At 43.1% G+C, this 26,774-nt stretch overlaps 1 protein-coding gene across 2 annotated transcripts in view; it reads right to left on the bottom strand.

Moving 5' to 3' along the window:
• LOC127053333 (zinc finger and SCAN domain-containing protein 12-like) overlaps window positions 1-26,774 on the bottom strand; it is a 377,840-nt gene that overhangs the window by 123,862 nt on the left and 227,204 nt on the right. The window contains exon 1 of one of the 2 annotated variants that reach the window (XM_050957888.1): window positions 9,182-9,484. The exons of the other annotated variant lie outside the window; for it this stretch is intronic. The gene's annotated coding sequence lies outside the window, so the exon portion shown is untranslated. Of the gene's footprint in view, window positions 1-9,181; window positions 9,485-26,774 lie in introns of those variants that run through there. 2 annotated transcript variants of the gene reach the window in all.

Here is a 26,774-nt window from a genome sequence, read left to right on the forward strand (position 1 = left end):
TACTGGCCTAGTGGATAGAGGGGAAGAAGTAGTTGTGATTTATTTTGATAATAGTAAGGATTTTGGTATAGTCCCTCATGAGATTCTCATAAGCAAACTAAAGAAATGTGGTCTAGGTGAAATTATATCAAGATGGTTGTATAACTGGTTCAAAAACCATACTCAGAGGTTCACTATCAGACTGGGAGGACTTATCTAGTGCGGTCTTGTGGGGCTCTGTCCTAGGCCTGGTACTATTCAATATTTTCATTAGTGGCTTGGATAAAGGACTGGAGAGTATGCCTATAACATTTGCGGATGACAGCAAGATGGCAAGGAGTGTAATCATACTGGAGGACAAGATTAGAATTCAAAATGACCAGGACAAATTGGAGAATCAATTTGAATTCAACAAGGTGAAATTCAATAAAGAGAAATCCAAAATTCAATAAAGACAAGACACTTAGGAAGGAAAAACTCAAAATGGGGACTAAGTGGGTAGGCAGTATTATTGCAGAAAAGGATCTGTGGGTTATAATTAATTACAAATTGAATGTGAGTCAACAATGTGATGTAGTTGCAAAAAAGGATAATAATAGGGTATATTACAGAAGTGTCATGTGTAAAACTGTAGTGGTCCCTCCGTGTGAGGCTCAGAGGGAGGCCACTCTGATTTGCTGCATCAGGCAATAACCAGAAGTTAATTAGTGGTTTCCGACTCAAGCCTCCTGGCTAGGGCAGATAGTAAATACAGTCTAGGCTCTGACCTTCTAGAGCAATAAGCACTCTTTGGCACCAAGCCTCCTGGATAAGGGAAGCAGTAAATATAGTCAGTGGCTCTAATCCTCTTGGCAGGGGAGAGCAGTAAATAATTAATCAGTCTGTAACTAGCCTCCTGGCTAAGGCAGACAGCAAACACAGTCGGTGGTTCAGATACTCTGAGCAGGGCAGAGCAATCGGCAATTAAGCAGGCTGTAACTAGCCTCCTGACTAAGGCATACAGCACACACAGTCTAGGGGCTTGCAGCCTTCCGGCAGGGCAAGTCACAAAAAAAGGCATAGGCCTTCCAGCCTAGGGTGAATAGGCCACCACCCAAAAGTTGAGGCTGGCCACAGGAGTGTGAGGGGACCCAGGCCCACCATACTCCACTGGGTCCCAGCCCAGGGCCCGAAGAGAGGCAGAGGATCATGCTACTGGATCAGCAAGGATCCTGCCAAAGCATACTGACTTGTATGGTGACAGCACAACCTGACTAATGTCTGGTTTCCTTGGACTACTTACTACCCCAGTCCATTGGTGTTGCTCCATAGTCTGCAGGTCCTCCATCTCCTTGGGGTAAGTGGCGAACAACAGTCCCAGCAGCTCCTCTCCACTCTCGGTCTCCTCCAGGGGCAGGGCACCGCACAGCTCAGAGTCTGGTCAGGAGTTCTACAGCAGACCAGAGACATCTGCCTCCTTCACTGACTCCGGCCCAAATGAACTCAATGGTCTGTCTCTTATAGTTTCTGTCCCTCCCCTCTGCTTTCAGATGGAGTATTATGTACAGTTCTGTGCACCATACTTTTAGAAAGATGTGGACAAATTGGAGAGAGTCCAGAAGAGAACAGAACAAAAAAACTGACAAAAGGTTAAGAAAAGTTGACCTATAAGGAAAGTTTAAAATACTGGCATATTTAACCTTGACAAAAGAAGACTGAGTAGGGGACCTGATAACAGTCTTCAAATATGTTAAGGCTGTTAAACGGAGATGTTGATCAAGTGCTGTCCATGTCTATTGAACATAGGACAAGAAGTTATGGACTTAATCTGCAGTGAGGGAGATTTGGGTTAGATATTAGGTAAAGCTTTCTAACTATAAGAAGAGTTAAATACTGGAATAGGCTTCCAAGGGAGGTTGTGGAATCCCCATCATTTGAGCTTTTAAAGAACAAGTTAGATTGACACCTGTCAGAGATGGTTTAGGTGTAGTTGGTCCTGCCTCAGCACAGGTGGTGTACTAGATGACCTCTCAAGATTCCTTCCAGCCCTACATTTCTATGATTATATGGAAATGGATGGATCTCTGGACTTTTCTTTGTCAGGAGGAAAGGAATAGCTTGTCTTAGATTGCTGCTGTGCTTCAGCTTTTCCTGAGGCCATGTCCCACAACTCCAAGATAGTCCTATTTGCATATCAAAACTGAGAGTTCATCCTATCCTGGCAAAAGTGGTAGAATATGAAACTAACTTTATTGTTGTTACAATATAAAATGATAACTGACAGAAATATTCAACAGCCACTGCAGATACACTTTCCTTTGTATTCAGTCAAATAAATTGTTAAGGGCAAAAGTTTTTGTATTTGATAGTTCGTTAAAAGCAGGAACTTAGGCCACTGTTTTTAAGAGGAAAGGTAATTGCTACTTGAATTGAGGTGAAATTCCTTGTGTATTGAAAAGCAGTCGAGCCCATTTTGTTACTGAAAGCAAGGAGTTTTTCTTACTGAGGCCTTGGCTACATGAAACAATTGTACTTATTTCACTAAGACTATGGCTACACTAGAGAGGTTACGGCAGTGCAGCTGCATCGATGCAGCTACGCCACTGTAAGTTCTCTAATGTAGCTGCTCAACTTAATTTCTAAATACTCCAGCCCCCACCAGTGGCGGTAGCTATGCCCAAACCAGCACTTAAATTGGCATAAATTATGTTACGCAGGGGAGTGGCTAATTCACACCTTGAGTGTCATAATTTATGTTGATTTAAGCTTTAGCGTAGCCATAGGCTAAATTGGTTAGAAATTCATGTAGTAAATTAGAGCAGCAACACCTTAGTGACAACACTATTACTTTGGTTTCTGAGAGCTATATACATTTTTTTTAAATAGATCCCTCGCTCATTTGATCTACAAATATATAAAGCAATCAGGAACTAAGGGCATCCATACAAAAGGGGTTGGACAAATTTACCTAAATCAATGATAAACAGATTGAGTTGAATAGATACCTTTTTCTTTTGTAGATCAGGCTTGATACTTTTCATAACAAGTGAGCAATTGGAGCAGAATTTAAGATATACAGTTTGGCTGGAGATAGGTGCACAGAACTGTTAGCTGGATTCTTGTATGTAAGAAACTGCAGTTTTCTTTTTCTGTCTAATGCCCATGCCCAAGAATTTGCATACTAATAAATAAATATTAGAATACAGCATCTTGTGTCTGCATTAATCCATTTTAGTGCTCGGAGAATGCAATATTTCACTCTGAGTCCAAATCAGGAAGCCATAATATAGTGTTAGAAAAATAGGGTTTATTAATGGATCCTGACTTTGGCCACTTTACTGCTGCCTTGGTTTTCAGTAGCTCTGAAAGATTTAGGAAAGAGCTTGAGATATTCATGATGCACCAGAACAGTGGTTCTCAGACAATTGTACTGGTGACCCCTTTCACACAGCAAGGCTCTGAGTGCAACCTCCCCTTATAAATTAAAAACATTTGTTTGTATATTTAATGCCATTATAAATGCTGGAGGCAAAGCGGGGTTTGAGGTGGAGGCTGACAGTTCACGACCCCCTATGTAATAACCTTGCGACCCCCTGAGGGCTCCCGACCCCCAATTTGAGAACCCCTGCAACTAGAACATGACTGAGTGATCGTTTTTTAATGAATGCCAAAACCAGATGATGCTTGGATAGTTGTATGTTTCATGAACTATTACAACCTGTTGGAATTGTGGAAAATGGTATCAAGTTCTGCACCCGAATGAATTTTGTGCAAGTCTCTTCCTTATGGTTATTGGGGTGGGATATGAGTTTCACTAGGGAAAGGCAGAACTTTGAATCAGTATCTGACATATCCAGAGGAGGGCAAGGTTCACAATCTTGGATTTGGACGATTATTGAGATAATGGCTAATTGTAAAGTATAGAATCAGACTTTTCCAGATTTTGGATGTATTCAGATCTTTAGTTTGGGACTATCTTTAAGGCTTTGTCTGCTCACGGATTTTGTACTGATGTACCATTTTTCCATTAGGGGAGTGATTTATGGAAATATTTAAAACAGTGTAACCTCTAATGTGGACCCAGTTATACAGGTATAAAGATGACTTCCTGTATGAGAATAGTTTCACAGGTATAAAGCCCTTTATACCAATATAATTGCCTCCAACACTTTGGGGGCAGGTGGAAAGGGGGTTGCATCACTTCAACTATACCAGTAAGTAAACCCATAATGGTGTGTGTAGACAAATATTAATTATGACTAACTACACAGAGGAACCCGATGGTAACTGTTTATTTGAATTAGTTTATAGACTGTACGTGACATTCAAGTGCTATTAACTCCTGTAAACTGAAACAAAGTGTTTGCCAAACCCTTGGCCAGCCAAAGTCATGAGGATTCCCACAGGTCTATATCTTCTCTATCATGGCATTCCCAGTCTCTTTCTTTCATTATATTACATTCTTCTCACTTCATTAGTGGGTTTCTGTATTTGTTTTGTATGTTGCTGAGCTGCTAGTCTATGACTGTATTGAAGTCTCTAGAGTGTGCGCCTAACAATTAGCATGGATACAAACTTAGTTGAATTAAATAGCGATAGCATGTTCACAAAGAATAATGACCCAGTGATGGACAAGACAAAACACATTAGAAGTCAAAGTAGTTGTACTAATTGTTTTTATTGACTACTGAGCACAGTGTTAGAGCATTCTTGGAGCAGTGCCTTTGCTGGTACATCTGTGGTATGTGTCATATCCAGGCCCCTTTTGGAAGCTGCCACCATGAAAACATATTCAGTGTTCAAGTCTGTCCTAGCAGAACAGCTAGTTAGCATTTACATATAATTTTTTCCTCTTCAGTGTCTTTTATAGACACTAACTAATCTGAAAAATTAATACCTAGGAGCTGGAGCTCCAAAGATGCTGAGAGATCAACTCCCATTCAGTGCAATACTTCATGTTCATTTTTCTGGAGAGGAACATTTAAGTCCAGTCTATGTCTGAGTTGACCACTCAAAGGAACAACAAAAATCTGTTGCTTAATGGTACATGAGACGTTGCACTCCATATGTTTTATGGAAATATGCTTATAAGTGTGAATATGATGTCACTGGAATATGCTTTATGCAAAAGGTATCATAACAAAAGTTATAACCATATCTCATAAGGTATCATAACAAAGGTTATAGCCTACGGAATATATTCCTCCTATTTGTATGCATGTATCATTCTTGTATATGAAGCTAGAAATATGAAATATAACTCTGAAGTTCTATTGTAATTATGCAAAGTGTGGGCCATTAATGGTGGTTTAGAATCTTGATGACTCCCATTGACTAGGACAATTGGTTGTAAATGGTTTATTTACCTTCCTGTATGTGTGTGGGCCAACCCAGGAAGAATGGAGACTAGGGGTCTTACAGTGACATGTGACCATGTCACACGATACTGGAATCCATCTTAATCCTTGTACTTTTCCATTGATGAGGTGGGGATGGGGACAAGCACAGACAAAAGATTCCCGCCTTGTACCAAAGCTATAAAAGGAAGTGTACGGGGGAGCGGGGAGAGGGAGCAGGACAAAAGGGGCTGCCAGTCACAAAAAACCCCTTGCTTACCACCTAAGATGTCTGCTTGAACTAACAAGTACTGTTGTGATAAATGAAGTGTGTGGGAGGGAGGGGTGTAGCTCCCTTTTATGAACACCCAGCCAGCCAGTTAGCTGTGAAATCTCTCTTGGTGTCTGTTCTGTGCTTGCTTTACATGTAAAGGGTTAACAAGCCCAGAGGTAAAAGAAAAGGAGTGGGCACCCGACCAAAAGAGCCAATAGGAAGGCTAAAACTTTTAAAAATGGGAAAAGAAACTTTCCCTTTGTCTAAAGCGACAAAGAATCCTGTGACACCTTATAGACTAACAGAAGTATTGGAGCATGAGCTTTCGTGGGTGAATACCCACTTCGTCAGATGCATATCTGTTGTCCTCCGGAGAAGGAGACACGGAGCAGCAATGCTATAAGCAGGAATGCTGTGTAAAGTTTCAACCAGGTATGAAAACCATCAAATCATATCTAGAATTACTTTTAACAACCCAAATATGCAAGTAAATTAGGAATGTTTAGGAAATGTGATTAGGTTTATTTCTGTTTATTTTTTAAGACTTGTGGACTCCTCTGTGCTAACCCCAGATGCTTTTGTTTGCTTGTAACCTTTAAGCTAATCAGGGTGCATAAAAATCAATGATTTTTTTTTAAATCAAAACAGATTTTTTAATTAATTTAAATCAGATTTTTGAGGAAAAAACCTATTTAAAGATAGTTTTAATTAAGATACATTATAGCTCAAAGATATCTCATCATGGAATAGGGATTATAAATTCTAATTCTATAGTATGAGACAATATATTCATGTACTATTTAAGAAAAATTTTGTAAATGAGTTCCAATAGTTCATGGATTAGGGACCCAATTTTATGGGGTTCCAGGGGCGTCTGTATAGATTATTTAGGTTAATCTTTGTATCTACCCAATGGGACTCAGTGCTCAGTCTAGAAGATACCATCAGAGATGCTTAGTTTTGCAGTTCTCAAACTGTGGATTTGTGTCTCCAGAGATAACGTGCTTGTTAACAGCAAAAATGTTTTAAAATAAATAAATAATATACAGAGGTGAGAAATAACAGACCTCAACCCTATTGTCCCTCTGCAAATTTGTGTACACAGAGTCAATCCCTTACCTCTCTCTAAAAGTTCAAAGTTTCAAAAAGTTCAATGAATGGAAGATTATTCGGGGTGGAATAGATCTGGACAAGGAGAAGAAGTCTGGAGGAGGGAGGGACGGGCAGTAGAAACAAAAGTGAAGCTGTCTGAGCAGCGTATTCCAGAAGTCTTGAGGTCTTTCTGAGTGTAGCCATCATTGATTTGAGATCTACCATACCATTCTCTCACTAGAAGGGAAAACCTATAACGGCAGCAGGCGGTAAAAGAGACCCAGTTTGGGAATATTTTAATGAAGTTCCTCTACTTGCGAAGAATATGTATAAAGATTATAACAGTCAACAAGAATGCACTTTTATATAGAAATCTATGATTAAATTGAGTCTTCCTGACTAGTGATTTAAATCATGATTTAAATCAATTTGATTTAAATCAAATCCACCCTGAAGCTAACCCCCAAAATATTTTGGGTGCTTAATTTTTGGAATTGGTCTTCTAAAAGCTAGCAAAAGCCTAAGTTCCATGTATTTTCTTCTTTTTTGTTTTTAATAAAATTTACCTTTTTTAAGAACAGGATTGGATTTTTGGTGTCCTAAGAGGCTTGGGCATATGCTGTTTGATTAGCTGGTGGCAGCAGCTAGTTTCCTTTGTTTTCTTTCTCAACAATTCCCTGAGGGGGAGGGGAGGGTGAAAGCGCTTGAGGATACCCCACAGGGAGGAATTCCCAAGTGCGCCTTCCTGAGTCCAAGGGGTTTTCTTTGCATTTGGGTGGTGGCAGCATTTACCAAGCCACGGTCAGAGAAAAGGTGTAACCTTTGGAGTTTAATACAAGCCTTGAGTGGCAAGTATTAATTTTTAGAATCCTTGCAGGCCCCCACCTTCTGCACTCGGAGTGACAGAGTAGGGATTCAGCCTTGACAACTGTATCGGGGGAAGGATTTGGTCCAGACTAGGAAGGAGTCTAGTCTGTGAAAGAAGCTTATTGGGATATCTTTGAGGGTGAGATATTACCTGTAATCAGTTTTTTAATGTATTTGGCTTAGACTTCCATGTTTTGTTTTATTTTGCTTTGTGACTGACTTTGTTCTGGCTGTTATTACTTGAAATCACTTAAATCCTACTCTTTATACTTAATACAATCACTTCTGTTTATTAATAAACTGAGAGTAGGAGATTAATACCTAGGGGAGCAAACAGCTGTGCATATCTCTCAATCAGTGTTATAGAGGGCAGACAACTTATGAATTTACCCTGTATAAGCTTTATACAGAGTAAAACAAATTTATTTGGGGTTCAGGCTCCCAGAAAGACTGAACACTGGGCACTGGGAAAGTCCCTACTGACTGAGAAGCCCCTGGGCTGAGTGAATCTCAGTTTTAGTGAACTGGGATGGAGGCATGGCCCAACCTCTGAGTTTGTGCTGGAGCTGACTGGAGTGTCTAACTCAGCAAGACAGGAGTGAAGGAACACCCGTTCTGGCAGGAGGATTGTTCTCAGCGGTATCCCAGCTCATCAAATGACAGTCTCAAGGGGAGTTTCTGTGACCGAACCTGTCACAGTACATATCTGGACACTTTGGGGACCTGAATACAGGGGGAATGACTAATATAGATAGTCATTTTTGCAGGTTTAATTGTATCTGTTAGTACTACAAATGGATAGTTACTTTGGAAACTAACAGTACTGTAACCTAGTGTAATAAAGTGACAGTTTCTAGAAATTTATAAACCAGGTGATAGAACCCTGAAAAATATGAAGTAATTACTACAGCTGTCAATTAATCGCAGTTAATTCACGCAATTAACTCAAAAAAATAATCACAATTAAAATAAAATTAAATAAGGGCAACTAAAATAGACCCCAGTTTGGAAGTTCTTTGCAAATGAGATTTATTTGGACCTGAACATACGCTTAGTGATGCAACAGTGACTTCGACCGTTGCAGTAGTACTTTTTTTAAGGGATAAACCTGTTTGTGGATAAAGTAAGAACTGGATAGACGCTTTGCCTAGATATTAAAAAGAATTCAAGCTTTTATCATCATCATCATTAACTATGTACATAGTTCTGTACATGTACAAAGTGCCAAACTCAAGCCTGCTTTAGAAAGTCTAAAAAGTTTGCTAACATCTCCCCCTTCTCTCTGTATTTTTGGCCTGAATCAAATACTTTGGGAGAGGCTATCCTTGCAATGTTTGTCAGCAAGAACTGGGAAATGGTGGAAATTTCATATATCGTATATACTTGATCATAAGCCGGTTCGTTTGTAAGCCAACCCCCACAAGATGGATAGGTAAAAATGGAAAATTTTTATAACTTGTTCATAAACTGACCCTATAATTCAGGGGTCAGCAAACCTTTGCTCGCGGGCCATCAGGATAAGCTGCTGGTAGGCCGAGATGGTTTGTTTACCTCGAGCGTCTGTAGGCACGGAGGTAAACCTAAGTAAACAAAGTATCAGAGGGGTAGCCGTGTTAGTCTGGATCTGTAAAAGCAGCAAAGAGTCCTGTGGCACCTTATAGACTAACAGACGTTTTGGAGCATGAGCTTTCGTGGGTGAATACCCACTTCGTCAGATGCATGTAGTGGAAATTTCCAGGGGCAGGTATATATATGCAGGCAAGCTAGAGATAATGAGGTAGTTCAATCAGGGAGGATGAGGCCCTGTTCTAGCAGTTGAGGTGTGAAAACCAAAGGAGGAGAAACTGGTTCTGTAATTGGCAAGCCATTCACAGTCTTTGTTTAATCCTGAGCTGATGGTGTCAAATTTGCAGATGAACTGAAGCTCAGCAGTTTCTCTTTGAAGTCTGGTCCTGAAGTTTTTTTGCTGCAGGATGGCCACCCTAAGGTCTGCTAAAGTGTGGCCAGGGAGGTTGAAGTGTTCTCCTACAGGTTTTTGTATATTGCCATTCCTAATATCTGATTTGTGTCCGTTTATCCTTTTCCGTAGCGACTGTCCAGTTTGGCCGATGTACATAGCAGAGGGGCTTTGCTGGCATATGATGGCGTATATTACATTGGTGGATGTGCAGGTGAATGAACCGGTGATGGTGTGGCTGATCTGGTTAGGTCCTGTGATGGTGTCGCTGGTGTAGATATGTGGGCAGAGTTAGCATCGAGGTTTGTTGCATGGATTGGTTCCTGAGTTAGAGTTACTATGGTGCGGTGTGCAGTTACTGGTGAGAATATGTTTCAGGTTGGCAGGTTGCCTGTGGGCAAGGACTGGCCTGCCACCCAAGGCCTGTGATAGTGTGGGATCATTGTCCAGGATGGGTTGTAGGTCCCTGATGATGCGTTGGAGAGGTTTTAGCTGGGGACTGTATGTGATGGCCAGTGGAGTCCTGTTGGTTTCTTTCTTGGGTTTGTCTTGCAGTAGGAGGCTTCTGGGTACACGTCTGGCTCTGTTGATCTGTTTCCTTATTTCCTCATGCGGGTATTGTAGTTTTGAGAATGCTTGGTGGAGATTTTGTAGGCGTTGGTCTCTGTCTGAGGGGTTAGAGCAGATGCGGTTGTACCTCAGTGCTTGGCTGTAGACAATGGATCGTGTGATGTGCCCGGGATGGAAGCTGGAGGCATGAAGGTAGGTTTTCGGTATAGGGTGGTGGTAATGTGACCATCACTTATTTGCACCGTGGTGTCTAGGAAATGGACCTCCCGTGTAGATTGGTCCAGGCTGAGGTTGATAGTGGGGTGGAAGCTCTTGAAATCGTGGTGGATTTTTTCCAGAGACTCCTTCCCATGGGTCCAGATGATGAAGATGTCATCAATGTAGCATAGGTAGAGAAGGGGAATGAGTGGACGAGAGCTGAGGAAGCGTTGTTCCAAGTTGGCCATAAAAATATTGGCATATTGTGGGGCCATGCGGGTGCCCATAGCTGTGCCACTGATCTGGAGATATATATTGTCATTATTTCCACTACATGCATCTGATGAAGTGGGTATTCACCCACGAAAGCTCATGCTCCAAAACGTCTGTTAGTCTATAAGGTGCCACAGGACTCCTTTAAGTAAACAAAGTGTCCCAGCGTGATAGCTGCTTACCCTGACGGGCTGAGACAGCAACTGCTGGAGAAATTTTTGGGGGAGAGAAGCTGAGAGTCAGGGAAGTAACCCTTGTGACCACCCCCACATGACCCCACCCCTAACCTGGGACCCCCACACTCTCCCCATCCCACCCCTTCCCACCTTATCTGAGGAGGGCCAGGGAGGATGTCTCTGACCTGGCTGGAGCTGCTCCGGCAGGCTGGGTAGCGTGGATGCAGCCTGTTCTCATGAGTCAGGCCAGGTGGTGTGGCCACAGCATGTTCCAGCAGGCTGGGCCAGGCAGCGTGGTCACAGCATGCTCTGGCGGGCTGGGGGCGTGACCACAGCCTGATCTAGGGGGCGGGGCTGAGCGGCACAGCTGCAGCCTGCCAGCCCCGGAGCTGCAGCTGCTTTGGAGGTTGTGGGGAGAGCAGCATGGCCAGAAGCAGAGAGATTCTGGCCCCGCCTCTTACCTTCTGGCTCTGCTGGTTGTGCTGCCTCTCCTTGCTCCCTGTGTTGGGGGGAGGGGCTGTGTCCCACCTCTCCCTCTCTATACCTGGTCATAAGCCGACCCCCTTCGGCGTATGAACAAGTATATACAGTAATTCTAGTAAAGTGCTTAGACTGAATGTTAAACTAAAGAGGCTTAAAAGTACAGATAAATTTTAGGTAAGCATCCCAAGACCAGGTGCTGCTTTGATCTGAATGTCTGAATTCATTGTGTTTGACCCATAAGTACTAGGTACCTGTTCCAGCAGTGAACCTTGACCTCTTTGTCTGTTTTCTACTTTTATCTTATAATTACAGTGGCCCAGATTTTTGGGTCTGTTTGATAACTTTTGAAATGGTCAGATCTAGCATAGCCCGTTCTTATGCCATCTCCTTGCAGACCCATTTTTGAAGGAGGTGGGTAAAGGTCATGTCTGGAGAGCACTCTGGCTAACCATAGATGTCAGTAGGTCCTTTGGCACAGCTTAAATTAGTTTCAAAGCTTCTCTAAATTACATGGTTGTGTGAAATAGTATAAAAACCCTGCGCTACAGAAAAAAAGAGTTAAAGAACTGCTATGGGCAAACTGGCCTTGGCATGTTAGCCCTGTCAATCATGTCAGGGTCGTAATAAGGGTTTAAAAGCAGGAAGTTCCAGGTAGTTGTTCTGCAGCTTTGGGAGAGAGGTTTGGGAGAAGCTCTACAGCTCCCAAGAGAGACTCTTGGAAGGTTTTAGGGAAACTGCCCTCAAGAAGATTATACTGATCCTGCAAGGAAACAGTGGACTCCAGTATATTGGCTGAACAGAATAAGTTCAGCAAATCCAAAAACAAGCCATTAAGTGATTGGTACTGCTATCCTCAGCCCCTCCTGGGATTAGGGAATTATACTGAAAGGACTTGGGGAATGGGAGCCAAGAGGCCCACCTCCTTCAAACGCAGTCAGACTAGTCGGCTCTAAGACTTCTATTTATGCAGATGGGGGCACTGTACAGGTTTTGCAGCACCCAGACAGCATGTGGCACGTGCAGGAACCTGAGAATTGTGATAAGTTACCAATGTTTTCAAGATGGCTGCTGAGGTTGAGTGCCCAGCTTGCCTCATTTGGGGGCTGGTTGTTGGAGGTTCTGCCCTCAGCTGGAGTCATAGGTACTCAGTGGCTATGGTGGGTGTTTTTCAAGCTAAGGTGAAACCCTTGCCTACAGGGAGGAAGCTCTAGGGCTATGGCCTGATACCAGGGCCAGGATTGGTTTAAAGATCGCAGACACACCCAATCAAAAGGGGGTGCTCATGAGAGGTGGATGCCATGCCATTACACTTTCTTATTCAGTTGTCCATATAATAACCTTTAATCTGAAAGTTTGCCACAGTAATCTACATCCTTGCCACTTCAAGGCTGACATGCTACAAGATGATCTCTCTCTGACCTTGAAGGCCATTCAGGATCTCCAGCTAGTAAAGAATGTGGCTGCCACAGCTGTGCAGAGGACAGAAAGTCTGTTTAACATAGGATTGTGAAATTTTAGAAATCTGGCTTTGTTCCAAGTTAGAATAAACCCCCAAAATATTTTGATTTTCGGGTTCATTGAAATGTTTCATTTTGACAAAATATTTTGTGTCTATTTTGACTTTTTAATATTATATTATGTGTAAAACAAAAAAAATACAAAATGAAAAGTCACTTCAAAACAAACAATTGAAATTGTTCATTCTAAAAGTTTCAAAATGGGATGTTTTGATATTGTCAGAACTTGTTTCCCAGTCTTCTGCCAAAACAAAATTATGGTGAAATCACCCTGTTTCACACTGCATTTTGATTTTGACAGAACTGCAGATATCAGTGGAATATGGATCCATTGAAGTTTCTCCAGAGATCTGTAGTGGCTGCCTGCCTTTTAGGTAGCGTAGCTTGCTGAGAGCATATCACATCTATGTTTCATACTCTTCAGTGACTGCCAGTTTGCCTTCATGTGAAATTCAAGATGCTGGGCCAAAGCAAAGCTCTAAATGGTCCGTGTCTCAGTTATCTCAAATACCTCTTAGTCTATACCCTACTTTGAAACCTATGCCTGGAGAGAACATGTTGAGTGGATAAGTTTAGAGTGATGTTTGAGAATCAGGGAAATTGTATTCTGAGCATACTGTATTCTGTCCTCAGTTCCTTATGACATTCAGAAGTCTGATTCAGAAAATTTAGGCAAAAACTGTTCAATACTTACATTACATTTCCAGGATACCAAATTACACCTTGTATATAGCTATATTTCCCTGCAGAATATCCACTGTTCTTTACCAATTTTTAGGCCTTGTCTCTGCAGTTTCTGTGCAGTAAATCAGCTTTCTGTGCTGTAACTCCTGAGGTGTACACACTGCCAAGCCATTTAGTGTGCAGAAACTGCACAGTTTTAGCGCTCTAAAAAAACCACCCTGACAAGAGGTGTAGAGTTTTCTGCGCTGGGGCTACAGCACTGAGGTGCTAGCAGAGACACCGTGGCAATTACAACACTGTGATTGGCCTCCAGGAGGTGTCCCACAATGCCTGTTCTCACCTCTCTGGTCATTGGTTTGAACTCTACTGCCCTTCCCTCAGGTGACCAACTGTCATCCCACCCTGTAAATTCCTTTGGAATTTTGAAAGTCCCCTTTCTGTTTGCTCAGTGATGCGTGCAGAGGTTTCAGCGCATCTTTCCAGGTGGCCATGCCTGCTCCATGACCAGGTGATCTCCCACTTGGAGCAATGCTGAGCTGCTGGACCTCATGAGCATTTGGGGAGAGGAGGCTGTCCAGTGCCAGCCGTGCTCCAGCTGTAGGAATTATGATACCTAAAGATAGATTTGACAATGCATAATAGAAAGGAGCCGTGACCTGGACACACTGCAATGTAGGATAAAAGTGAAGGAGCTGCGGAACGCCTACCATAAGGCGCAGGAGGCAAACCACCACTCCAGTGCTGCGCCCACAAGCTGCCGGTTCTATAAAGAGCTGGATGCAATACTCAATGGCGACCCCACCTCCACTGTGAAGGCCCCTGTGGATACTTCATTGTCTCACGTGCCAGTCAAGAGTGGACTGAGCCAGGAGGAGTAAATCTTGGATGAAGAGGGGGAGGGAAACCCAGAGGCAGAGGATGACACAGAGGCCAGAGGTGCATGCAGTCAGGAACTCTTTTCTACTCTGGAGGAGCCTAACTAGTCACAGCAGTCAGATCTTGGTGAAGCACAAACAGGAGAGAAGGCCTCTGGTAAATGGACCTGACTTGGGGAATTGCTGAAGCGATTTGTTAGGGGCAGGAGGGTTGCAGAAATCAGGCTTGTCTCCCACCACATGCCTATTCTGAGTGGCAAAACAGGCTGTTGATTGATTCCCTCACTTCACGGGAATGTCCCTCAGAGATCTCCTGGAAACTCTCATGCAGATACTGGGCAATCCGCTGCTGCAGATTCCTCAGCAGAACTGCTTTGTTTCTTGCCCCATTAACAGTAACTTTCCTGCACCACTGTGCCGTCACGGTGAGGTGGGGAGGAAGGAGGACCATTGCTGCACACAGGCGAGCCGCATAGGGGCCAGGACAGAAGATGCAGGCTTGGAGAAGACTCTCCCTTGATTCCCTGCTCACCCTCACCAGTGAGAGATCTTCCATAATGATCACATCCCGTGGAAAGTGTGGGGACAAGAATGATTATCAAGCCCCCCTTAAAGTGCTGGCTTTCCCCAAGAGCCACGTGCCCAGTGTACAGCAGGCTTTGAGAACAGTTATTTACCCTGCCCCTGTGGCTACTCACCATTTGGGGGGTCTTGTGGCTCATGTGTGCTTGCCTGGGGTCAGCCAGTTAGTGACAGGTCTGTGAGTACTGGCTGTGTTTTAAAGCACGGAATCAGTGTTCTCTGTGTTGCAAACAATACTGCTTCTGTAAAATGTTGCATTAAAACTTCACAGAGATGACCTTGAGAGGCCAGCCTCCCTTATCAGCAGCAAGATGGCTGTGCAGAATTAGAAAGCTGCCACGAAAAACTGAAGACTTTTTCTGTGAGGCTATGATACACTCTGCCTCTGAGAAACAGGAATTGAAGGAGTAGTGGGACAGCAAGAAGAGGGACCGAAAGGCAGGAGCGGCACCAGGGTTTTTGGTGCCCTAGGTGGGGGGGGTCCTTCCGCACTCCAGGTCGTTGGTGGCAATTCTGCTGCGGGGGGGTCCTTCCACGGCTCCTGGTCTTCAGGGCACTTTGGCGGAGGGTCCCGGAGCGAGTGAAGGACCCGCCGCAGAATTGCCGCCGAAAATCCGGAGCGCGGAAGGACCCCTCGCCGCCGAATTGCCGCTGAGGGTGGCAAAATGCCGCCCCCCCCAAATCCTAGCGCCCTAGGTGACCGTCTAGGTCACCTAAATGGAAGCGCCTGCCCTGCCAAAAGGAGAATGTGGCACACCAGAAAGAAGCCATGGAGCAGCTCTTAACAGTTATGGAGCACCAAGTGGACACGTTCCAGGCCATACTAGCTCTTCAAACCGAGCTGTTCCGCACCTGCCCTCCCTTGCAGCCGCTGTCACAAAACTTTTTCCATGCCCCCCCACACCACCACCAACACACTTTTATCAACCTCTTGGCTCCACTGTCTACCCACAGCATTCCACTCCTCCCTCCTCACAGTCCTGCAGTGTGGACTCCCACTACCCACTGCACTAAACACCTATCCCTTTGCAGTATGGACCTGCTGAAGTACAGTACCCGCTGCACTGTACTCCAGAGAAGAAGGTTGAGTATGATCCCTGAACATACACAAATCAGTAGCTCTCCTGGGACCCCTCCTCCTCTTGAGACCTTCCCCTCCCTTATCCCCCTCCCTGCTGATGAAATTTTTCATTTGACTCTCTCCTTCGGTTGTTGTCTTTTAATAAAAGAATTATGTTGGTCTGAAAGCAATCTTTATTCTATTAAGTGAAAGCAAAAAGAGCACTTAAAAGCAACATTCAAATATGTTAAGATGCCTTCTTGCATCATGAGCACCAATCACCTCCTAGCATTACAAACATTGCAATCCCGAACATAGCAACAAATATTAGTGGCTTTCAGCCTCAAATTGCTGCCTCAAGGCATCCCTGATCCTTATGGCCCCATGCTGTGCCCCTGTAATAGCCCTGGTCTCTGGCTATTCAAACTCCGCCTCCAGGTGCTAAGCTTCTGCGGTCCAGCTCTGAGTGAAGCTTTCACCCTTCCCTTCACAAATATTATGGAGCATACAGCACATGACTATGAGCATAGAAATATTGTTGTAGGCCATGTCCAGTTTCCCATACAGGCATCGCTAGCAGGCTTTAAAATGGCCAAATGCACACTCAACAGTCATTCTGCACTTGCTCAGCCTGTTGTTGAACCACTCCTTGCTGCTGTCAAGTGGCCCCATGAACGGCTTCATAAGCCATGGCATTAAGGGGTAGGCGGGGTCTTCCAGGATCACAGTGGGCATTTTGACTTCTCCTATGGTCATCTTCTGGTCTCGGAAGAAAGTCTCTGCTTGCAGCTTCTTGAACAGGCTAGTGTTCCGAAAGATGTGTGTGTCATGCACGTTTCCATACCAGCCTGTGTTAATGTCCGTGAAACATCCATGGTGCTCCACAAGTCCCTGGAGAACCATTGAGAAATACCCCTTGTGATTAATGTACTCAGTGGCTAGGTGGTCTGGTGCCAGAATTGGAATGTGCGTGCCATCTATCGCCCCTCTGCAGTTAGGGAAGCCCATTTGTGCAAAGCCATCCACAATGTCACACATGTTGTCCAGAGTCACGGTGTTTCAGAGCAGGATGTGATTAATGGTCCTGCACATTTCCGTCAACATGAGTCCAACAGTCGACTTTCTCACTCCGAACTGGTTAGTGACCAATCGGTAGCAGTCTGGAGTAGCCAGCTTCCACAGTGCAATCACCACGTGCTTCTCCAATGACAGGGCAACTCTCATTCTCGTGTCCTTGCTTCGCAGGGCTGGGGCGAGCTCATCACACAGTCCCATGAAAGTGGCTTTTCTCATGCGAAAGTTCCGCAGCCACTGCTCATCATCCCAGATGTGCATGATGATGTGATCCCACCAGTCAGTGCTTGTTTCCTGAGCCCAAAAGCAGCGTTCCACTGTGGTCATCACCTCCATGAAAGCCACAAGCAATATCATATCATAGCTACTATGCATGGTGAGATCAACGTCGCACTCCTCTTGATTTTGTAGTTTAAGAAATAACTTAACTACCACTTGTGACATGTTGGTCAGAGTGAGCAGCATACTGGTCAGCAGTTCGGGATCCATTCCTGCAGCCTGAAAGAGGCAGGGCACACAGTACACAAACCGTTGAACGATGGTGCCAAATGCTGACGGAAGCACAGGGTTTGCTCGGACGTGAAGCAATGCATCACGGGTCATTGGGACTGGACCTAGGATGCCCCATGACCCCCTCCACCTTCCCACAAGGCTTAGCAGCAAAAGAGAAATAGGTGCTCTGTGGTATAGCTGCCCAGAGTGCACCGCTCCAAATAGCCCTGCAAGTGTGAACGCACTGTTGCAGAGGCAGCTGTCAGTGTGAACACACAACAGCGGTTTTCCTTTTGTGTTCTCTGAGCAGCACTGTAACTGCCGGTGCTGTAAATTTTCCAGTGTAGGTGTGCTCTTAGTCATATTTATTCCAGCTGCAGAGACTTCAACATTTTCACTCCAACATGGCACCCACTCCACCTATTTCTTTAGCTTTTATATTTTTCTTTTGTAGATATTTACATAATAGAATACTTTATAATGAAAGAATATCTTCCTTTATGAAGGGAAGGAAATTCTACCTTTGCTTAGAGCACTGGAGTCTTGATACAATTTCTGTTATGAAGAGTTGAAAACACCTGTGTTTAAATTGATAATTCACTATTACCCCTGGGAAAAGAAAACCATTTTCTTATATTGATTTTAACCTTTCACAAACTTGTTGGACAGTACTGATTAGAAGTGGAACATGTGTGGATTTGTAAACCCTTCTGTTTCTAAATGTGATGAGGTGATTGCACCAGATGATTCAGTGATAAAAAATTAAACTCTTAAATATATTTGAACAGATTCCTTATAGCAGGGGCCCATGTGTTTTTTGCAGCTAGTCAGAGGGGGTTTAAAGAATGAAATAATAAATTTGTTAAATGTTTAGAGCTTCCCAGTACAAAGTAAGTTTGAAACCTCCTGTTCCTAATAAAATAATTTTATTAGAGGTGATCTTCACCACCCATAGTATAAAGATATGTTTAAAAAGCATGGGATCCTCCTGAAAGAAAGCATGAGAGAGCTATAAATAATATAAAATACACTGCCAGTACTAAAACAATGTGTTGGCAGTCATTTTACAGTAGTTGGACTCCTACCATCACCACAGTTAGGAACAAATAAACCTATGCAACTACATAAAGTCTTGGGTTCTGATTATTTCTTAATTGTAGAGGAAACTAGACAATTTTTCAAACTCCAAAATGTTCGACTTTTTTTTGTAAGGGAGTTGCATTTTATTATTGCCACATATTAACCATGAAGCAGAGTGTTAAAAATCCAGACAGACAATTAGTGTGCATGAAAGCTTAACTGTTCTTCTTCCTAGATGTTGTCCTTTCAGATCATGGTTGAGGCAAGTTAATGGAGCAGTAGTTACTGTATTTGGTGGTGGGGGAAGGATGAGCACTGCTGCCACTGATACTGTGTCTATTCTGTGGCTAAATAAAGAACTTCAGTGCTCTGGTTTGTCACCTTTGATGATAATTTGAGTGCTATGAAATTTGAGTTGACCAACTGGCTGGAGAGCTAGATCATGCTTACAAAGGAAATAACACCAAAGATGCTCACTTGGGCGAAGAGTGAGAAAGAATAGGTAGAGCTGCTAGTGAATAAACTGAGGGGATCTGAGGGCTCTGGGAAAAGGAGTTAAGGGCCAAGCAAGTGAAAGAGAGAAGACTCTGGTTACACAGATAAGAGTGCTAAGACTAAGAAAAATAAAGATCGGGCATTTCAATCCAGGCTCCAAAGTGTAACACTTGGGGATTTAGCCCCCATTAATATGTCTCCTTTTGCCCCTGCTCCTATCAAGGGATGTGCTCCGTGTCCAACACTATCCTCCCATAGCATCTGACATAGGGGCTTCATAGCCACTGGATTTTGAATTTGTCACTGTCATTAAACTGATTATTTTACAATTAATTTATAACTTTAATTAACTCAGTGCACTAAATCAGGCTCCAGGGTTGGTAGTGTGGTATATAATTAGTCAAGAATAACATGGGTGGCATTGATGCTGTATTAGAACGCAAAGTGAATCAACAGCAGGGATTTTCTATAGGTAGAAATGTATTGAACATACTGCATGAATTTAGGAAAAAACATATTGGTTGCCGGATAAGCAATCAGAACCCTGCTCCTACTGCATTCCTAGAGTGTTACTATATCAACTGTTGTTTTTTTTTAAATTAAGTCCTGTCAGTCTGACTCCTTTCACAAACTCTAAATTAACATGAATGTGTCTTTTGAAGTACTTAAATGTGTGCAGCAGAGATGGCAAATAGATACTAAGTGTTTGTGATTTAGATATAAAATGTGACAGGCATCTTAAAGTTCACTCCAATGGTACTACTTGAATGTGAGATGAGCAAGATTTGGCTCCTGCCATCATGAAAACTTATGCTATGAACAGCTGCTACACAATCAGAATCCTTGGTAGAACTTTGAGAGGAGGTGTTTGTAAAATGAGAGCGCTCTCAATCAGTGGCTAGCAGCTTGGTTCAAATATGTACTGGATTTCTTTTGTCACCTTTTATTATTTACATAGTGATTGGGATGTACATAGCACTGTTCAATGACAAAGGCTCCTTCCCTGAAGAGCTTATTATGTAAAAGGCACAACAGCTACAATGCAAAATAGGACATGCACTAGAAGAAGAACCTAGTGAGGAAGGCTTTAGACTAGGTTCGACAGGGAAAGGTGAGCAAAGCCCACAGGTATGCGGAGAACATGGGGACCTGGGAGATGGGTCGGAAATAGAAGGGAGCTTGGGCTATAATGGCAGAGAGAAAAGAGGGTCAGGGCAAAACTGGGAGGCAAGATCAAATCAGTATCTTAGATGCCTATATACAAATGCGAGAAGTATGGGTAATAAGCAGGAAGAACGGGAAGTGCTAATAAATAAATACAACTATGGCATTGTTGGCATCACTGAAACTTGGTGGGATAATACACGTGATTGGAATGCTGGTGTGGATGGGTACAGCTTACTCAGGAAGGATAGACGGGGGAAAAGAGCGGAGGTGTTGCCTTATATATTAAAAATGTACACACTTGGACTGAGGTGGAGGTGGACATAGGAGATGGAAGTGTTGAGAGTCTCTGGGTTAAGCTAAAAGGGGTAAAAAACAAGGGTGAGGTCATGCTAGGAGTCTACTACAGGCCACCTAACCAGGTGGAAGAGGTGGATGAGGTTTTATTTAAACAACTAACAAAATCATCCAAAGCCCAAGATTTGATGGAGATGGGGGACTTCAACAATCCATATATATGTTGGGAAAATAACACAGTGGGGCACAGACTATCCAATAAGGTCTTGGACTGCATTGCAGACAACTTTTTATTTCAGAAGGTCGAAAAAGCTACTGGAGGGGAAGCTGTTCTAGATTTGATTTTAACAAATAGAGAGGAACTCGTTGAGAATTTGAAAGTGGAAGGAAGCTTGGGTGAAAGTGATCATGAAATCATAGAGTTCACAATTCTAAGGAAGGGTAAAAGGGAGTACAGCAAAATAGAGACAGTGGATTTCAGGAAGGCAGATTTTGGTAAGCTCAGAGAGCTGATAGGTAAGGTCCCATGGGAATCAAATTTGAGGGGAAAAATGACTGAGGAGAGTTGGCAGTTTTTCAAAGGGACACTGTTAAGGACCCAAAAGTAAGCTATTTTGCTGGGTAGGAAAGATATGTGGCAAAAGACCACCTTGGCTTAACCACGAGATCTTGCATGATCTAAAAAATAAATGGAGTCATATAAAAAATGGAAACTGGGACAAATTACGAAGGATGAATATAAGCAAACAACAAAGGAATGCAGGGGCAACATTAGAAAGGCAAAGGCACAAAATGAGCTCAAACTAGCTACAGGAATAAAGGGAAACAAGAAGACTTTTTATCAATACATTAGAAGCAAGAGGAAGACCAAAGACAGGGTAGGCCCACTGCTCAGTGAGAAGGGAGAAACAGTATCAGGAAACTTGGAAATGGCAGAGATGCTTAATGACTTCTTTGTTTTGGTCTTCACCAAGAAGTCTGAAGGAATGCTTAACATAGTGAATGCTAATGGGAAGGGGGTAGGTTTAGAAAATAAAATAAAGAAAGAACAAGTTAAAAATCACTTAGAAAAGTTAGATGCCTGCAAGTCACCAGGGCCTGATTAAATGCATCCTAGAAGACTCAAGGAGCTATTAGAGGAGGTATCTGAGCCTCTAGCTATTATCTTTGGAAAATCATAGGAGACATGAGAGAGTCCAGAAGACTGGAAAAGGGCAAATATAGTGCCCATTTATAAAAAGGGACATAAAAACAACCCAGGAAACTACAGACCAGTTAGTTTAACTTCTGTGCCAGGGAAGATAATGGAGCAAGTAATTAAGGAAATCATCTGCAAACATTTGGAAGGTGGTAAGGTGATAGGGAATAGCCAGCATGGATTTGTAAAGAACAAATCATGTCAAACCAATGATAGCGTTCTTTGATAGGATAACGAGTCTTGCGTGGATAAGGGAGAAGCGGTGGATGTGGTATACCTAGACTTTAGTAAGGTATTTGATACAGTCCCGCATGATATTCTTATCAATAAACTAGGCATATACAACTTAGATGGGGCTACTATAAGGTGGGTGTGTAACTGGCTGGATAACCGTACTCAGAGAGTAGTTATTAATGGTTCCCAATCTTGCTGGAAAGGTATAACAAGTGGAGTTCCGCAGGGGTCTGTTTTGGGACCGGCTCTGTTCAATATCTTCATCAACGACTTGGATATTGACATAGAAAGTACACTTATTAAGTTTGCAGATGAGACCAAACTGGGAGGGATTGCAACTGCTTTGGAGGATAGGGTCAAAATTCAAAATGATCTGGACAAATTGGAGAAATGGTCTGAGGTAAACAGGATGAAGTTTAATAAAGACAAATGCAATGTGCTCCACTTAGGAAGGAGCAATCAGTTTCACACATACAGAATGGGAAGAGACTGTCTAGCAAGGAGTATGGCAGAAAGGGATCTATGGGTTATAGTGGACCACAAGCTAAATATGAGTCAACAGTGTGATGCTGTTGCAAAAAAAGCAAACGTGATTCTGGGATACATTAACAGGTGCATTGTGAGCAAGGCACAAGAAGTCATTCTTCCGCTCTACTCTGTGCTGGTTAGGCCTCAACTGGAGTATTGTGTCCAATTCTGGGCACCACATTTCAAGAAAGATGTGGAGAAATTGGAGAGGGTCCAGAGAAGAGCAGCAAGAATTATTAAAGGTCTAGAGAACATGACCTATGAAGGAAGGCTGAAAGAATTGGGTTTGTTTAGTTTGGAAAAGAGAAGACTGATAGGGGACATGATAGCAGTTTTCAGGTATCTAAAAGGGTGTCATAAGGAGAAAACTTGTTCATCTTAGCCTCTAACGATAGAACAAGAAGCAATGGGCTTAAACTGCGGCAAGGGAGGTTTAGATTGGACATTAGGAAAACGTTCCTAACTGTCAGGGTGGTTAAACACTGGAATAGATTGCCTAGGGAGGTTGTGGAATCTCCATCTCTGGAGATATTTAAGAGTTGGTTAGATAAATGTCGATCAGGGATGGTCTAGACAGTATTTGGTCCTGCCATGAGGGCAGGGGACTGGACTCAATGACCTCTCGAGGTCCCTTCCAATCCTTGAATCTATGAATAAGAACCCACATCTGCAACACATTAAATGTGGGCAAGGCCTAGAGAAGTTGTATGGAAAGTTAGTGCCAAATCCTGAAGCCCTTACTGAGTTCCCTGTTCTTCCTGGCTCTTAGTCAAGTGCACACTGTGTGGGAAGAACCTGCAAGGACTTTCTCCCCTTTCCCCTTGGGTGCCTTGAGTAATGATCCAGTACAACTGTGACCACTTCCTTACTTCCCAAGAAGGGCTGTGAAAAGTGAGAAGGAAGTGAGGGCAGTCATTTCTTCCCATGTACCGATGCAATCACAGGTGTGGTTTTCTGACAGAATGCCTCTTGGTGTTCCTTGTAGAGTACTGTCCCTCCTACTCTGGGCTATGCTTAAATAGCACAATCTAGCCTTTCTTAAGGGCTAATTAAGAACCTCAACGTTCATCCCAGAGAGATTAATTCAAAGATAAGAGTTTGTATAAGACTGAATGTATGTCAAGACTGGAAGTGTTACATCAAATTAGTCTTTAGAATTAACCTTCTGAATGAAAAGCATAACCATCATCAATTAAATGACTCTTCCAGTATTATTTATGTTCTAAGTGGAGGGGAAACAAATCTACTACCTTGAGAACAGCGAGTCAGCACTGAAAGGTATTTTCACGATGTGGAGGAGTTGTCAGTTAAATCCACTATGTAATAAATCTGTATCTTCTCTGAACACTCTGGAATGCAATTCTTTCAGAGATAGGTTTCTCTTTAAAAATAGCTCACTGGCCTCATCTGTATGTAGTTCTGACTGCACGAATTACAAAGCAAATAATGGCTTAGTGTTTCATCTGGGATATTCTGTTATATAATGACTTGCTGAGATTAGCTTCAGTTGTTATTAGTCTCATTGTTCCACCCAATTTCCAATAAAAGATATTTACCTACCAGTCACAAATGTAAGTCTTGAAAGGGAGAAGCAAATACTATTTTAAAAAAATAAAGAAAATAAGCAGTTAGCTTGTGAAAAACATAGAGATCATTGGATGAAAGATGTATTTGATTGTTCTGGTACAATGTGAGTAGCCGCTATAGATCAGAGTGAAATGCAGGCTAGCTTACATAAAGACCCTACATCCTCATTTCAGTTATTCATAACTTTCTCAGACAAATTCCTTTTGGGTTGAAATTTTCCAGGCTTAGCCTCCACCCAGTAAATTTTGGAAAAAATCAGCTAGTGAGTTGGATTCATGTGCATTAAAAAAGAAACAAACAGGCCTAAAACACAGCTGAATGTTCCCACACTGCCTCGGACCATGCCTCAACCCAGACTTAGAAGACTTTTGGGGGCTTAATGGAATCTCTGTTTCTATGGTCTGTTGAATTCTTAGCTGCTTCTTCACATAGTGACCCTAAGGTTGCTCCACTTCATGTGCACATGCATCATATGTGTTTTTGATAAAATATTTTCATTAGCAGTGCTCGTTCAGCTCACACATATGGCTACGTATTCTTATGTCCCGCACCAAGGCTATAGAGGGCTGCATGGGTGAACCACCTTCAGTTTCTTCTCAGCTGCCTTGGCCTGAGACAAGGTGACAGGGACTCTCACCTCTTGAATGCATCCAGCTACTGCGCCTGGTACTGCAGGCCATTTCCTTCCCCTAGTGCACCCTGTAGGTTCTTGACCTTGTATGGTGCGTCTTCAGTGGCTCAGCCCTCTGGCCAAGTCACACTGTCTAAATGGATGGAGTCCTTTCATGGTAGCAAAATTCTAACAGAACTATCTGCCCTCTCCAGGGTCTTCAGCCCCATGTCTGGGCTCTTTAAACTCTACTCTTTGCTTTGGCTTCTAAATGAGCCTTATCTCCTTCTTGGGGCTTAGGGCACTCCGCTAGAGGCCAGTGGGGGAAACCTGGATCCATGCACTACTCCAGATCCCAGCCCAGAGAACCCATAAGCAGTAATCACATCCAGTTTCCTCCAGTTTGCTGTTTGATGGGCTCTGATTGGCTGCTTTGGCATAGCCTTTCTAGGCAGGCTTGGAGGACCCCTTTGCTGCTCCTTTCTGCAGAGCAATGTAGTAAGACCCTAGGGCCTTCAGCAGGGGGCTCTGAAGGATGAGGTACACCCAGTCACAAAGCATATCCAGCCAGCCTGCTTCAAATGGTCAAACTTGCCTTGCCTAATCTTTAGTTAATAGTTTTATTAGTTTAGTTGGATTTGTTGGGTTTTGTATCAGGATTGGTCCTTCCTCCTGGGAGGTTTTCCATCTGTTGAGGGGATATGCCAGGATCACCACAGTTCAAACATCGCCTCAATTGCAGGGAAGTGATTGTTGTCAGAAGGAGCATTTCTGTTGTGTTTGTTGCCTAGGAGAATAGCACGTTCTACAGAGGTGCAAATTCTGTTTAGCTCTTAAGAGCAGGGCTAGGAAGAATCAGGAGATTAAGCTGACACCACTTATGATGGAGTGCTCCCTTTGCCCCACTTCAGATCCAGGTCAGAAGCTCCCACCTTATACACCAGTCTTGGAGCAAATGTAGTGCCTTGTTGTCCTCAGCTCAGTGTTCACCTGCACCTTCCAAGGGAAAGACTTGAGAGATCTCTGAGAGAGTCCCTAAGAAAAGGATTTCTGGTTCTCCTGATTCTGGTTGAAAAGACCTCGGTCTCTTCATAGGTCGACTGTGTCTGACTCTTTGGGTTTTTGGCCCAGTACCACTGAGGCTCCTGACTCCTCTGATATTGTTGGTGCTGCCAAGTCCTTAGGCTCCTCTAACGACCTTAGCTCCAACCATGCTTCAGTACTAAACCACTGTTGGTACCTCTGGAACATGATTGACTCAGCAAGGAGAGACAGCCTGCTTCTAGCAATAACTGATGGATATTCCTTTGCAACCTCTGGTACCCAACACCATGGGACCACAGAAACCAAAGTGGTTGCCTCAGTGTATACCCACCTTGAACCAATCAACAGGCTTTATAGTTCTGTGCATTCGTGGGGTGAGAAGATTCATTAAGCAGCTCTCACAAAAGCTGCAGAAGCACTAAAAAGCAGACCTATCAACTTTATTATTTTTTGTTTCCATTGCTATTTCAGCAGGTTGGTTAATTAGGCAGTTGATTAAATCAGAGATCATCTCACTCCTTCAAGGCAAGTGTGTATGGGAGAGGAGCTCAGAAGTGGGGTGATAGGAGAAGAGGCAGTGGGAAGGAAGAGACTTCCTGCAGATGTCTGTTGCAGATCCTTTCAGATCTATAAATATTCCAAAACCTGCTGTTTCCCCAGCACACAATTTATCAGGCATCAGAGTTAAAACCTGCAGTTTTTCATACACAGAAAAGCAATGGGCCTTTTGTTTATATACATTCTGTATTTAGGCAACTCCCATTGAAAGTAAATACAATGTCTTAATTTGGCTCTTTTTCCCCTTGTTTAACATTTCTCCCGTTTTTCTAATATTTTCTGTAATGAGAGAGCCAATTCCAGATGCCAGTGTGAATCAGATAAAAAGAAAAGCCCTTAGAAATGTTTTTCTCTCCTTGAACCTGCTTCATTCAATAGACTTGCACAGCTGGGTAAAGTGTTCTATTGACTAATTTTGTCTATCTCTTTCAGAGTCTCAGAACATCTCAGGGAACTTTGCCAAAGGAAAAAAAATAATAAAGAGACAAAAACAGTCTGTACGTGTGAAAAA

The sequence above is a fragment of the Gopherus flavomarginatus genome, chromosome 6, assembly GCF_025201925.1.
Source record: "Gopherus flavomarginatus isolate rGopFla2 chromosome 6, rGopFla2.mat.asm, whole genome shotgun sequence".
Taxonomy (NCBI): Eukaryota; Metazoa; Chordata; order Testudines; family Testudinidae; genus Gopherus; species Gopherus flavomarginatus.